The sequence below is a fragment of the Xenopus laevis genome, chromosome 3L, assembly GCF_017654675.1.
Source record: "Xenopus laevis strain J_2021 chromosome 3L, Xenopus_laevis_v10.1, whole genome shotgun sequence".
Classification (NCBI taxonomy): Eukaryota; Metazoa; Chordata; class Amphibia; order Anura; family Pipidae; genus Xenopus; species Xenopus laevis.
Window position 1 is genome coordinate 69780378 of NC_054375.1, and position 14687 is coordinate 69795064.

Here is a 14687-nt window from a genome sequence, read left to right on the forward strand (position 1 = left end):
CAAGTAAGTTGCAGGTAAAACCTAGTCCCTTTGTAAAATGTATAATGAAGCAATAGAATTCTTAATGAATCAGATAAAATTGAGCATAGGACTGGCCAGATATGGGATGACTTTGACGTAGTTGGCCACCTTAAATATATTGCAATATATGGAAAATAACACAGCATAGGACTAATGTTTCGGCCCTGTCCAGGGCCTTTCTCAAAGTGCTAAATCTATCAATGTACATGCCTTATAACTACTAACTGGCAGGAAAAACAGCAGCTGTAGTGGTATCATTTGATTAGCATCTGAGCCAAGTCACACAGCATAGGACAGGCCCTGGACAGGGCCGAAACGTTACTCCTAGGCTGTGTTATTTTCTATAAAACCTTATTCATATTTTTAAGCTCTGACAGTGCTGATCTTCTTTGGATGTATGGAGATATTATATTGATCGTGCACCCAGGCAAACTAACACTTTATTCGAGAGTGCTGGCTTGGATTTGGAATTCTAAGCCGTGCATCCGTGTTTCTTATTTTTTCTGTTTTTTTACTTGATACAAATTGACTTTTCTACATTGCTTACACTATGACTAGCGATGATAACATATATATATATTTCTTTCTACAACCTTATAGGGTTTTTTGAAAGATGAGGGCGTTTTCTTTTAAAAATCTCTTTATTTTTATGTTTATTTTGTAATAATAAAAATGAAGGCTAAATAATAGCACGCATACAATATGATGACCAGGTTGGTCATATACGTGTATATGATCATATATAGACAATTTGACTGTGAGGTTTTTTAAGAAAAAAAAATTGATTAATAAAAATGTAGTTTTTCTCCGACGAAAAACCTTGAATTTCAGGCTGTTAACATCTCCAAAAGGCTCAACAGACCTCTGCCATTGACTTGACATGAAGGTTTTAGGTGGAGAATATTCAAATAAAGACTGTTTCCATGGCCGAGGTGCGACAAATCTCACATTCAGATTTGCAATTTGAATGTGTGGATTTTGATAAATCTGCCCCAAAATGTAAAATCTAATCTAACACCTTGTATTACAACCTAGTAAAGATTTTCCATATCTCACAAACTTTGAGAATGTGTCCCATTCTAATATGGAAGTTCTGACTCAAAGTCCAAATTAGAAGAAACATCCTTCATAACCTGTAGACGGGTCAGTACTGTTTGTTGTTTTCAGGCTCTAGCAAGTGCAAGTTTACAGTCAATTTTTTTGGAACCCATTTAATAGTAATATAAACCAAAACATAGAAATTTTGCCTAATAATAAAGTAATTTTCAGCAACATTCCAGTATTCATTCATCAAAAATGCTCCATGTGTGATGTACTTGCTAATGAAAGCAGTATCTGTCTGCCTCACGCTATTCACTGCATTGGCAGCTCTGACTAATGAAACAGAAGCCTGCTGATTAACAAGCCTGTGAAGGAATATGCTAGGCATGGAGTCTTGGCTGAAGGAAAGTTGCTACACTGTCTCAAGTGACAGTTTGTTTTTATTGCATATTGGAAAGTTGTTTAGAATTAAAATTTTGGATTTAAATCCCCTTTAAGTCTTTCCTTTGATTTCGACTGTGATAAGAATACTATACAAGCAACCTTCACTCAGTGCTGTGGTCTTAATTAAACTCACGACCCCAGAGCTGCACGGTAAAACCGCTAACCACTGTGCAAAGCACAATGTGGAAATTAAAATGGCATTAAGCTAATGTCTGTGTTTTATACACACTGCAATTTGGCACAATGCCTAATGCAGTTCTATACTGGTGGAAGGGGATATTTAATTAGAAAAAAAATCATGTTTGTTTCCCTTTAATGTGTTTATTATGACCCTATTTATCTGCCATCTGCTAAATCCAAGCATTCAAGATAAATGTTGCTTTATATACAAAGATAGGGATAGATAGATAGATAGATAGATAGATAGATAGATAGATAGATAGATAGATAGATAGATAGATAGATAGATAGATAGATAGACACACAGTTTATGTATATAGTGCCATATTAATAACTGATTTTTTATGTTTAACCCTAACTAAACTATTAAATGTTTTTTTTCAGTTCTGAATACCTTTGGAAGGCTTTCGTATTTTTATCTTAGAAAAATCAAGCACTTTCTTTTCTCCCTGCTTCATCAGCCATGCATATTCACACAGCAAATTCAATTTGATTTTCTGGTGATAAAAAATATATGCAGCATGCAAAGCAGATTAATTTTAAGCCTTGGCTGTACTTACACATGCTTTGCTGCCATTCTGGTTCTTTAGTGGTTAGTAGCAGTGAAATTGCACTGTAAAATGGAATAGGAAAGTACTCTGAACAATCACAGAGTGTGATAATTTGAATTCTGCGTGCACATAGTTTGCTTTGCAAAAAAATAGTTTTTGACCTTTGTTGGATGTCCTGATAATTAAAGCACCTGTAGCTTTTCACAAAGTCATCTCACTGCCTTTACAAAGAACTAAAAACATCCTATTTAACTGAGAAAGGGTTGTTTAAGTTTAAGCAGAATACACAGAGTCATAAAACCTATTTCAGATCTAATTATCTACCTTAAGCATTAAAATGACAATAAATATGCAGGTATAGGATCTCTTATCCAGAATCCCTGAGACCTGAAGTTTTTCAGAAAAGGAATCTTGTCATTCAATGCATGGAGGAGGTGAAAGGAATATTTACCCTTGTGGGGCAAATTGGAGAGGCTACATTTGGGGGGTGTGCCTTCCTGTGAATCAACTAGCAGTTAGACAGGTTCCACTTTAGCAAAAAACTCAATAGATTCTTTTTAATCTCTTTATCTTCATTTTTATAAAAGGTAATCACAACAAGCATCATCCATTATGTTTAATCATCCAAACATATTCTGTATTCATAACAAATACTGTAAAGTATATTAACATTCAAACCGTAGGGAAAGGTTATTATATGGTATATTAAATAACATAATGCAAAGAGAGCTGCACTAGGTACAAAGTGTAGTAATTATCCAGTGATCATTTTAGGGAAGCACATTAAAGGGTCCATGGTTGCCATATTGCGTAGTCCGAATCGAAAAACTTTTTAGCACAAAACATGGGTAATCTTTGTAGAATAACTCACCACAATAAACCAGTGGCCCAGGTGCTCCTGCCCCGGGCCCTCAGCTCAAGGGAGCGGACAATCCGTGTGCAAGCAAACAGTGTTTGACTAAATTAATTATTGCTACAGCCAGTATTTTGGTGAAGAGCTTGTTTTGGGGTTTGGTTAAATCTTCTTAGGAATGCGTAAGAGTGCTAGATGAATATCTACAGTGGAACTCCAGTTTTATATACCCACATTGTATGGTTTCATGTATATCACAACTTTTCTATGTGGTCTGGCACACGCAAGTTGCATTCATTCCTTGAGTTATTTTCTTTCCCTGATTTTACGTACGGAAGGTTTTCTGTCGCTCCCCAGGAAAACCTAAAAGCTGGGGTTCCACTGTATTTGCTTTATATTTATTAAAGACTCTTTGTAGCAGGTGGAAAAATGCTGTCCAGTTAGTGTTTAGCTTCCCAAATCTGTACAACTTCGGAAACATCTAGGGAGGAAGGAGGGATCCAATATATTTTCCTCTCTGGGATAATATACCATACCTTAAATGTGGATTCTTCGATTGGTGTATTTGGGGAGATTTTAGAGACTGCTGCCCATACACATTCCATGTGTTTTGTAAAATAGGTTTTCCAATGTCTTTTTCCCATTTTACCATATACAGTATTTCAAGGGTGCTGAATAAAATTACATTCATACAATCATAAATTTTTTTGACTGAGCACCAACCATTTTAATATGAATTACTTAGTCTTTAGCTGAGGTGTGCCACCCTTTCTCATTGAGGATGCATAAGCCTGTTCTCTCATACTGTTTTGCTCACACCTCATGGACACATTGACAAATGGAGACAAAATGTTTCATTTGTCCAAAGTAAAGTCCAATCCTAGCTTAGCCCACATACTTACAACTTGTATTAACTTATAACAATGTATTAAAATAGAATATTTACATTATCATATGACTAGAAAGCACGTTAATCGAATAACAGAGAAAATTATTTTTTTCCATATTACAAATTGTCATGAATATAAATTACTCATCAAGATAATTTTTCAAAGCGCACCAGCAGTATATAATTATAAGGTTTGGAATATTAATAATCCAGTCTCTTAACTGAGGATCAATTCACAAACCCAATTATTTTAATGTACAACTTACTCTTAAATTACTTCGGCATCTAACTTTCGTCATTGACAAAAGAACATTGCATTTTTTAATGTGTTCATTTAAAATGACTCAACTGAAAATACAGCTAAGTTTCCAAATTACAAATGGTGCAATATGTAATATAGTGGATAAGTCACAAGTTATATTATTATTTATGAGTTTCAGGGCAATGTACAATTATTGTACATTAGTCACTCTTTTTTATATCTAAAAGAAGTTTAAAGCATTACTTCTAACAAAATATCCAAGCCAGCAGTAATGTCCTTTTTAAACAGTAAAGCTCTGGAGCCAGATCAGGTGGGTATCTAGTCCTTGCTTGCTAGGGTAGCTAAAGGGGTAGTGGAGTGTGAGAAGCTCACTCTAGGAGTGAGAGTTAGATAGGGTAGCTAGCAAGGACAGCCTGTGTTCCAGCCCCGGGGTGATTGTGCATCAGACAGGGGCCGGGAGCATGTAGAGGCTTTTTGGAAATTTTGTATATTGTGTTTAGACACAGCAGAGAAGAAGAAAGAGCGATATGGGGATAACTTCTAATTGCACTCTGACAGTGTACTTCTACATGACAGGGGTCCTGGAGGCTTCAGGGAAGATACTTTGTGAGAGTGCATATGATAGAGGGATCGTGAGAGGATCTCCTGAGAAGTATATATGAATTTCTCATTAATTAATACGTTCCTGGTCCTCTGTGACTCTGGTCGAAACCCTTTGAACTTGTGAGAAGCTGTTAAATGATGTTTGCCTTGGTTCATTTGATCTACGTGCATCATGCTTTTTTCAGAAAGGTCCAGCTGGGAGACACTGGCAGGGAGTTTACAGGTTATGGGTGACCCTGTTATAAATGTACCCATATTTCATTAAAAAATGTAAATAAATGTCAGAACTTCTTTACAATCCTTCCAAGATTCCCCAGTCATTGTTCCACCTGTCAGTTTGCTTATTGGCATGTATGACACCAATGACTACTGTATGTTGCACATACTCATATGCATTTGTCATATATATAATCAATACAGCATGGATGGAGTGTGCTGGTATCCAACTCATTCTATCATTTGTTTTGTTTAGTTATACTGCCAGGTAGTGATGGGCGAATTTGCGCCGTTTCGCCGGAAAATTTGCGAATTTCGCGCGAAATTCGTGAAATGCCGAAAAATTAGCGAAACTGCACTGGCGTCTTGTTTTTGACGCGAATTATCGCCGGCGTTTCGCGAATTTATTCGCTGGCGGTGAATCGCGCAAATTCGCCGCAAATTCGCGCCTGGCGAATAAATTCGCCCATCATTACTGCCAGGGTCTGCCAGTTATTTTATTTCCCTTTTGTTAAACGCTGCGATAGAGTTTGATTCAAGCCCGGCTCTCAATAACTTTTATTATTTTGTTGTTTCGTTTGTTCAAAGAACACTAATCTATTTCTACAAGTTCTGTTCCACTAACATACCAGTGCTATGGTTCAATGCAGAATAACCCACTCAGCTGATATCACAGATGAAGAATAAGAACATTGGGCCTTATTTACAAATCTCATGGGTACACGTGCTGAGGCCATAAGGACCCTGTCTGGCCCAATATATTCTTGTGTCTACCACAGATACGTGGTAAGTGCATGGCTATACTGCATGTTGTGTCATTTGGTACTCCCAAGCTTATTTATTAGAATAACACCACTCGTTCATAAAGTCCTGCTGAACACAGACAGCACTGTATTCATGAGAAGTGCACAGGTCTTTGGACGTTATTATAAACTTGGGGCCCCATTGTGGCACAGGGTAATAAGTTCAAAAACATGATGCACTTTGCACCCTGACCCAAGGCTTATTATGTTCATAATGCATCAAGATGCAGAGCAAAATGTAACTTTAATTGTAAAGCATTCTTAGTATACCTGCAGTCTGCTACTTTTTCACCAGTAAAATGTCAGTACATTGTCTTTGACTTAATAAACAAAAGGAAATGTTAGATAAATTGGATTGTTATCTCCTGTCTCCATAATATACCTTTGTTTAAGGTTTCTTAAAAAGCGGTCCTTCCAACACCTGTGACTTGATTGTAACTCCTGTGGGAAACGTCTGGTTTCAAAGTACTGAAAGGAGCCTGACTTGCCACATACACAAGATAATTCAGTGTCCACATGTTTTGGTTGGTTACATTTCATTTAAATACTAACAAGCTCACACCAGTAAAATGTTTGCTCAAATCCAGTAGCATATACATTTTACATAGAAAGAAGATTTACTTTTTTCATATAATGCTTCAATGCTAGCTTCAGAGCTACGATTTTCTAACAAAGTCAAACACTTGCCTGTTTTGCAGAAGGTACTATTTTACTTTAGGAGTAGTTTGTCTTTTTTCCCTTTTATTATGTTTTTGAATGGCCTATACTTATTTATGATTCATTCTTCATTTTGTATTTTTTTTTATAGTTTTTGAATTATTTGCCTTCCTATTCCTATGCCTTTTTCTACTGTTATTGTTACTTTTTATTACTTGTCTTTCTATTTTTGCCCTCTTCTATTGATTTTCTCTCATTCTCATACAGAAAGATCCGTTATCCAGAAAACCTCAGGCCCCAAGCATTCTGGATAACAGGCCCCATACCTGTATACAGAATCTCTGGAATACAATGCACTCATGATTATAGGTGCTTATAAAAGCACCACAAACGGTTCTGCAAGTAACACAGCAATACAGATTCCCGGTTATGCAAAAGAAAATGTCAGGAGTCTAATATAAAAAAAATATTTGGTGGCAAAAACTATCTTTCAATAGATGTGAAGCAAAGCCAATACATGTGCACCAAGGGGTCAAAAGAAATAATGGTGCAAGTATGCATTCATATTACAACAAACACGTGGGCCTGACAATGTGCCAAAAAGCATCAGACCCACAGTAAAATTCTTCTCATTTACCTTTTTAGTTCAGTGTATAACAAAATGCATGTCAGTATTTATCAAAACAGCCACATCTATTTATAGTTAGAGCTAGCAAATACATTTTGAGAGATTAAAAGCAGATGAAAAGATAAAAAGCAGATTAAAGAATTTTCATCACTGGGACATCACTAACCTCCAATTATAATTGATGACATCAGTAAGTACCGTTTATATGCATATAATTTACAGGATATTCATGGCTATACTATATATATATATGTTGTATTTATACTGTATTTAAATAAATATATCACATGGTTCATAGTCAACATTTGTCATTCCTCCAGAAATACTGTTCAGGCAGAAAGGTTATTGCAAACAAACTATTAATAGATTTCATTAATAGCTATTGTTGTATGAGAAGTGTTGGATTTAGCTTCTTTGATTGTATCACAGAAAACATTCAAGTTTCTTGACCTGCATGTGTCATTAAAATAACGTACATTGCACAGGATTTATTTTTACATATTCCAGTAGACTTTGATTAAGATTACGTTCAAAGTATAACATTTGTGATTTACCAGGCTTCCTGATTCGTAGTTGTTTTTTAAATATATAATATATAGTATTATTTTAGATACTTTTTTGGGATTTAGAAACTGCCTATGACTATGTAGAGACCTACTGAATGTGATATTCCAAACAATATTCTGATTTTAAAAACTCCACATATCCTTTAAGGAGGAAGATAGACCATCCTGTTCTTCCACTACCTTTCTGTGCAATTGTTCTTTGTCCCTTCAAACTGTTTACTCAAGTTCCAAAGTTAATTGGAAAAACTATACAAACTTCTTGGTTTATCTGTGAAAAAGGTCCCACCCTGGTATAAGGATACCTGGTGATCTAGCGGGGCGTTTGGGACGTCCCATCTTCCTTGAAGTGACATGCTTGCTCCTGCGTATGTTCTTCTGGAGTTTGGTGCACGCATCCATACGCAAGCCAAACAAACATACTTTACTTCACTCATTCACTCCCTTTCTAAAAAACCAGCACAACTTGGGGTTATCCTAGATTCTGCCCTGTCATTCACTCCTCATATCCAGTCACTTCCACCTAAGGAACATTTCCAAAATACGATTGTAGGGATGGATAGAATAGCCACCCCTAGTATTATTGTCAGGCAGTCCCTCCATGTTATGGACACCTAATTGGGTCCTAAAATACAGTTGGGAGGGGTACTGTTGGCTCTTTCTGCTCTAAGCTAGGCACCTGCTACTTCTAACAGTGACCAGCAGATGGCACTGTGCTAGGATATAAAAGGCTCTGAAGCCATGCTTGGAGTCGTCCATTTTGTGTTAGTCCTGGTCTGAGTAAGCAGACAGGACCCCTGTGGAACCTAAACTTAAATAGAGTCTAGTCAGTATAGTTTATATCCTTAATAGGTCGCTCTAGGAGTGACAGACAGTTAGATTATTTAGTTGAGCAGTCTGAGGCTCCTACGAGGATTGTAGTGGGAATAAGATCCCAGGGTACTCATTGCCCAGAAGTAGGGACTAAGTGTACAGACCTAGGGTAGATAGATTCCCCTCAGGTTCCACTTAGCGAAAAGGCTGAAAGCTGGGTGTACCTCCTCAAAGCTGCATGTATTGTTCCTATCTCTGAGGAGAATCATACTGACCAAAGGTGTTGTGAGTACTGCCTATTCAATGTCTTGTATGACCCTGCAATGTTCTCATTTATGTACACTCCACTGAGGATTGTATACTGTGCTCAATAAATCTGTTATTTGGTTAAGTTATAAGAACCACTGGCGCCCAATTATTTGTACCCTGATTACTGTTACAGTTGCACTACACCCTGCTTCCACCTCGATGCGAAGGCTCACTCCCTAAGATTTAAGGTCTCATCCGGAGCATATGTACTAGGAGTGAAGCCCATAGTAGAGTAAGGTGCACTCAATTTACTATAGCGCTACACGATCATCACCTAAGATGCTGCCAAAATTCTTATTCACTCTCTCATCATATCATGTCTAGACTAGTGTAGCTCTCTTTTAATTGGCCTTCCCCTCCAGAGACTGTCAAGTCCCCAAGTGGCCCTGTTTGCTCTAATATACCTTAAATTACTAAGATTATGGGAGACATTATATTGTAATACAACATTGCCAGATACAGCCCCTCACAGCACACATTTATTTGCAGTAACTCTATTTCGAAATAGGCATCTTTCTGACTATAAATATTCCTACATGCCAATACAGGTATGCTAGTGGATCCTGCTTACAAGAGCTGACAGTCCATTTGAGTTGGGTTGTGATGAATGAAAGTGTTACAGGATGGAGCTGTTCTGTTATCCTATTGAACCATATTACTGTTTCCATTTTGCAACAAATCTTGACATTTTTAAACATTTTCTGTTAGGTTATGCTTTACAACAGCTCATTATTGAACATAAAAGATAACCCGTATGGTTGTATATTATAACAGAAAATGTTGTTAGTTGTACTGATATGAAGTCTATGGGAAGTCTGGAAGTGATTGGAGAGCTGACATTGCCAAGGGCACAAACAAACAAAAGATAACAAACAACAAATTTGAGTCTTTGTCCAGAATGAATTACTATATTTTATCGGCCTTGACATATCTAATTTTCAGTTTTATGGTTGAAGTCCAAGTAAATTGTGCTTGTTGCTTTCCATGTGCATTGTGGAGTGAATCTATTTCTCTACAACTGTCATGTATGAAAAATATCAGTATGACAAATGTTACCTAGGGGAAGCTAAATAAGAATCCTTCATTTCCAATTAGTTCCAGTAATGGTGATTAATGGGAAAACATTAAAATAGGAAATCTACTATTTTAATAATTTAACCCTCTTGTTCAACTGCACTTGCAAGGTGGTTTAACATATTTGCAAATATATCAAACTTGATATATAAAGAATGCTTTGGAACAGACAGCTTTAATTGAAATTAATTTAAACACGGGTCCCTTTGTGCATCTTTATGCTTTTCATTTATTATTCAGATAATGTGGCATAATGTGCTGCAATTATGTCTCTGAATGTGTGAAATATTACAGTTTTATTTAAACCTCTTGTAATCTAATATGTACTCATACTGTAACATATGGACAATTACTCTAGTGATATAAAGCTGCCTCATACAGGACCAGCATCCAGGAGGGGAAACTAATGTCTTTGGTGGCCATAGATTTAATCTCTTTGTCTTTCAAGTAGTCATTAGTATACCTTCCTAGGCTATACAGTATCTTCAAGCTGAAGGTCCACATATACCACCTACAAGCTAATTGAGTTGACTGATTGAGTTTCAATGCATATTTTGCCTATTTTTGAAATTAGTTTTAACAATCAAAAACATCAGTACGAAAATGCATACTTTCATGTTTTCCTTGCTGATATCTACTTCGTGTAGCTCTACACAGGCTGAAGTTGTGCCTGTCAATAGGGCTACACGAAGGAGCGGGTGACAGCAGATCAATAAAATGAAGGCAGAAGAAAGCAGGCCCTTGACCTTAAAGTCCCCTATAGCTCTTCTTACTGAAGTAAAGGCAAAGTCAGAAACAGGTTGGAACAAGGCAGACAGGACAGTTATGCAGGTAAGAAGTCAGGCAGAAGTCAAGTATTAGGCTTAGGAAATTAATCAGCGCCCAAGAATCAATGCAGGTCACTTTGCAACAAAAGAATAATGAAAGGACAATGTATATGCACCAAGAAGGACACTATGGGGCAAATTTACTAAAGGGAGAAGTGGGCTTTTCTAGCGAAAATTCGCCACAAAGCCAATTTGCTAGAGAAAAAGCTCAGCGCTATAGAAGTTTTGCTCAGTTTCACCAGGCGAAATTTTTCTCAGGCAAACTATTGTTACTCCATAAATGTATCAAAGTCTGAACTTTCCAATATGTTACCCTTTTCACCAGAGTCTGTTTTGCCAGATTATACCTGGTGAATTGATAAGTAGGGATGTCGCGGACTGTTCGCCCGCGAACTAGTTCGCGCGAACATCGACTGTTCGCGTCCGCCGAATGTTCGCGAACGGGTTCGCCTTAGCTGGCGCTTATTTTTGCCATTTCTCCCCCAGACCAGCAGATACATGGCAGCCAATCAGGAAGCTCTCCCTCCTGGACCACACTCCCTGGACCACTCCCCTTCCATATAAAAAACTGAAGCCCTGCAGTGTTTTTTCATTCTGCCTGTGTGTGCTTGGAAGAGCTAGTGTAGGGAGAGAGCTGTTGAGTGATTTGAGGGACAGTTGATAGTAACTTTGCTGGCTAGTAATCTACTTGATACTGCTCTGTATTGTAGGGACAGAACTCTGCAGGGATTTGAGGGACAGTGAGTTTAGGTTAGTTAGCTTTGCTGACTAGTAATCTACCTTCTACTGCAGTGCTCTGTATGTAGCTGCTGTGGGCACTGATCTCTTCTGATCTCATCTGCTGACTGCTGCCTGTAACCCAATAGTCCTTGTAAGGACTGCTTTTATTTTCTTTTTTGTTTTTTTTACTTTGCTACTGTAAGAGCCCAGTGCTATTAGTCTAGCTGTGTTGGGGAGTGGGACTGGTGTGCTGCTCCTCCTAGTAGTTCACCACCACCAGCACCAACCAGAGTCAAAATTGTTACAAAGTATCTTATTTGCACCTGTTAGTTGTTCTGAGCTCTCTGCCAAAAGCTAATTAAGTTAGAAACTGTTTTTTTTCTGGCTGTTCAGAGAAAAGAGGGACTGGTGTGCTGCTCCTCCTAGTAGTTCACCACTACCAGCACCAACCAGAGTCAAAATTGTTACAAAGTATCTTATTTGCACCTGTTAGCTGTTCTGAGCTCTCTGCCAAAAGCTAATTAAGTTAGAAACTGGGTTTTTTCTGGCTGTTCAGTGCAGAGAAAAGAGGGACTTTCCAGTACAAAAGAGGGACAGGGGGTTGAGTGGTCAAAAGAGGGACAGTTGGGAGGTATGCAAGTGCCACCTAGCTGTGTGAGCTTTTTCACATTCTGCCTAAATAATAACAATAATAATTCCGTGTCCGTAAACATCACCTGAGTGATGTTTTTACAGCAGCAATAATATATTCCGTATCCACTACTGTATACGTTGCCCTTGCAGGCATTGTTTGCCCAGTCTTTAACCAAGTGCCACCTAGCTGTGTGAGCTTTTTCACATTCCGTGTCCAGAAACATCACCTGAGTGACGTAGTGTGATTTCTGCCCTTTACAGCACAAAACGCAGCGCTGTGTCAACAATGTATTTTTCGGATACATTTTTGCCCTTGATCCCCCTCTGGCATGCCACTGTCCAGGTCGTTGCACCCTTTAAACAACTTTAAAATCATTTTTCTGGCCAGAAATGTCTTTTCTAGCTTTTAAAATTCGCCTTCCCATTGAAGTCTATGGGGTTCGCGACGTTCGCGAACCGTTCGCATTTTTGACGCAAGTTCGCGAACTTTTTTTCCGACGTTCGCTACATCCCTATTGATAAGATGAAGCTACATTCTCAACAATATTATGTCAGTGACTTCATACCCTGTATGCCAAAAAAATCATTGAAAAGGCAAAACTGTGGCGTTTTTCCATATTTTAATGTGGGATTATGTTTTTTAAAGTTGTAACTGTTACATATATGTTTTTAATTTTTTTTAACCATTTCAAGCTCCTGCCACATCTGTTTTAGGGTGGGCTCATATCTAGGACAATAGAGGATCTCTTTTGTCTTTATTTTGCTTCCTTGGATATTTTTAACAATAAGTGGCCACTTCCAGCAATTTCACCAACACTCACTAATAAAGAAATATATATATATATAACCTGAATGTGCATGCTATATTTAAATTGATGTAAATGTAAGTATGTTAACGTAGTTTTGCTAGGAAGAAAGTAACACAATTGAAAATCTGCTTAGAAATGTCTGCACTGACGAATTTTCACTGGTTAAAATTCGCCAGCGTTCATCTGCCAAGACAAAACCTCACGTTTTGATAAATACACATATTCACTATGAATTAACATCTGAAAAGGTTGAGCAAAGTGTGCGAAAATTCGCCCTTTATATTTGCCCCGTGTAATAACAGGATGTATTCACGATGGTGTCAGAGTGCACATGAGGGTACATATGATAAGAATTGACATGTATGTGCCACAAATGACAACCATGTCAGACTACTGGCACCTGACAGGTCTCCAGCTTCCTACATTTTGCAGTTGTCACTTTCATAGGCAACTGAATGAACAACGGTGCAACAGATATCTAAAGGCCTTAAAGGAAACATATGCAGAACAAGATGCATAATCCACTGATGACAAGTAAACAACTCTATACATTATCAATATATGTATAAAAGGCCCTTTGTGGTTTCAAAAATCTACTCCAGATAGTTTTTATTACTATGCACATTTAAGAAGGTACAGAATGAACCAGACTCGAGTGGCAACATTAGCAACAAACTGCTTGAAATTTTTGACGGTTATATTTATTTCTGTTATTGACTTTCCATTGCTAGAGGACAACATATAAAATTGCATCCACTGACAGCTCCCAACAGTTTTTTTTTTCTCAAGACTGTAATAAAAAAGTATTATTTTTTTTCCCAACGGAAGCTTGCAAAACTTTTTCTTCCTTTAGTCGCAGATGTTAAAATACCTTTGATCTGCTTACGTTCAATTGTGATCGACATCAAAAGGAATTGTAAAAATGCTTTCAGGCAACATACATAAGGAACTCCTTTCACGGGATGAAAAAAAAATACAGATTAGAAGCTAAATCAACATTTTATTTATTAATATGTTTATGCCATCTAGAAGGATTCTTTTTAAATAACACCTTCAAATCAATGTAATGGCATAAGTATATATTTATTCTGGCAGAAAAATAAAAGGGATTATCTGCAAATCTTAAAAACAATGTGCGAAGTGCAAAAATCTGTCATTTTATTAAACTTTGCTCACTACATAATGTAAAAAGCAACATTCCGTGGGCACAATTGGTTGGTAATTGAGTGCTAAAGGACATGCCCTTGCAACCATTAGTGCTCTAGCAGTTGCATCCGGGGGAATTCAAAAATTATCCAGCATCTTAATTCTTCTAGGTATCTAATTCCAAATATGTCAATTTTGTGTGTAGTTACCCTTTAAGATGCATAGAAAATGCTTACTATTGCTGTAGTGCAAATTTGAATGATTGTTTTATCAGTTCTCGCAGATTTGCCACATTTTTAAAATGATTAATACTGTATGTATTATTAGCATTAGATTAAAATGCTAAGGGCCAGTGTGACATGTATTGTTTATTTCACTCTCTGGACAATGCAGTTTGTATTATACCTTGTAAACATTTGCCTTCCTTGGTACTTGTAAAAACCCAGGCTGAGGTATTGGCTTTTTTTAATCTCCAGGGTAAAACAGACTAGGACCCTGGAGCATGGTTGAAAAGTATTCTGGCCAATTATTCAGCAGGTGGGACATTAAGGGGGAGCCTGGGTGTGAGGAGGGAGTCCAGTGAGCTTGGAGAGGCTGTGAGGAAAAGACTGAATTTTAAAGACTAAATTTTCTAACAAACTATCT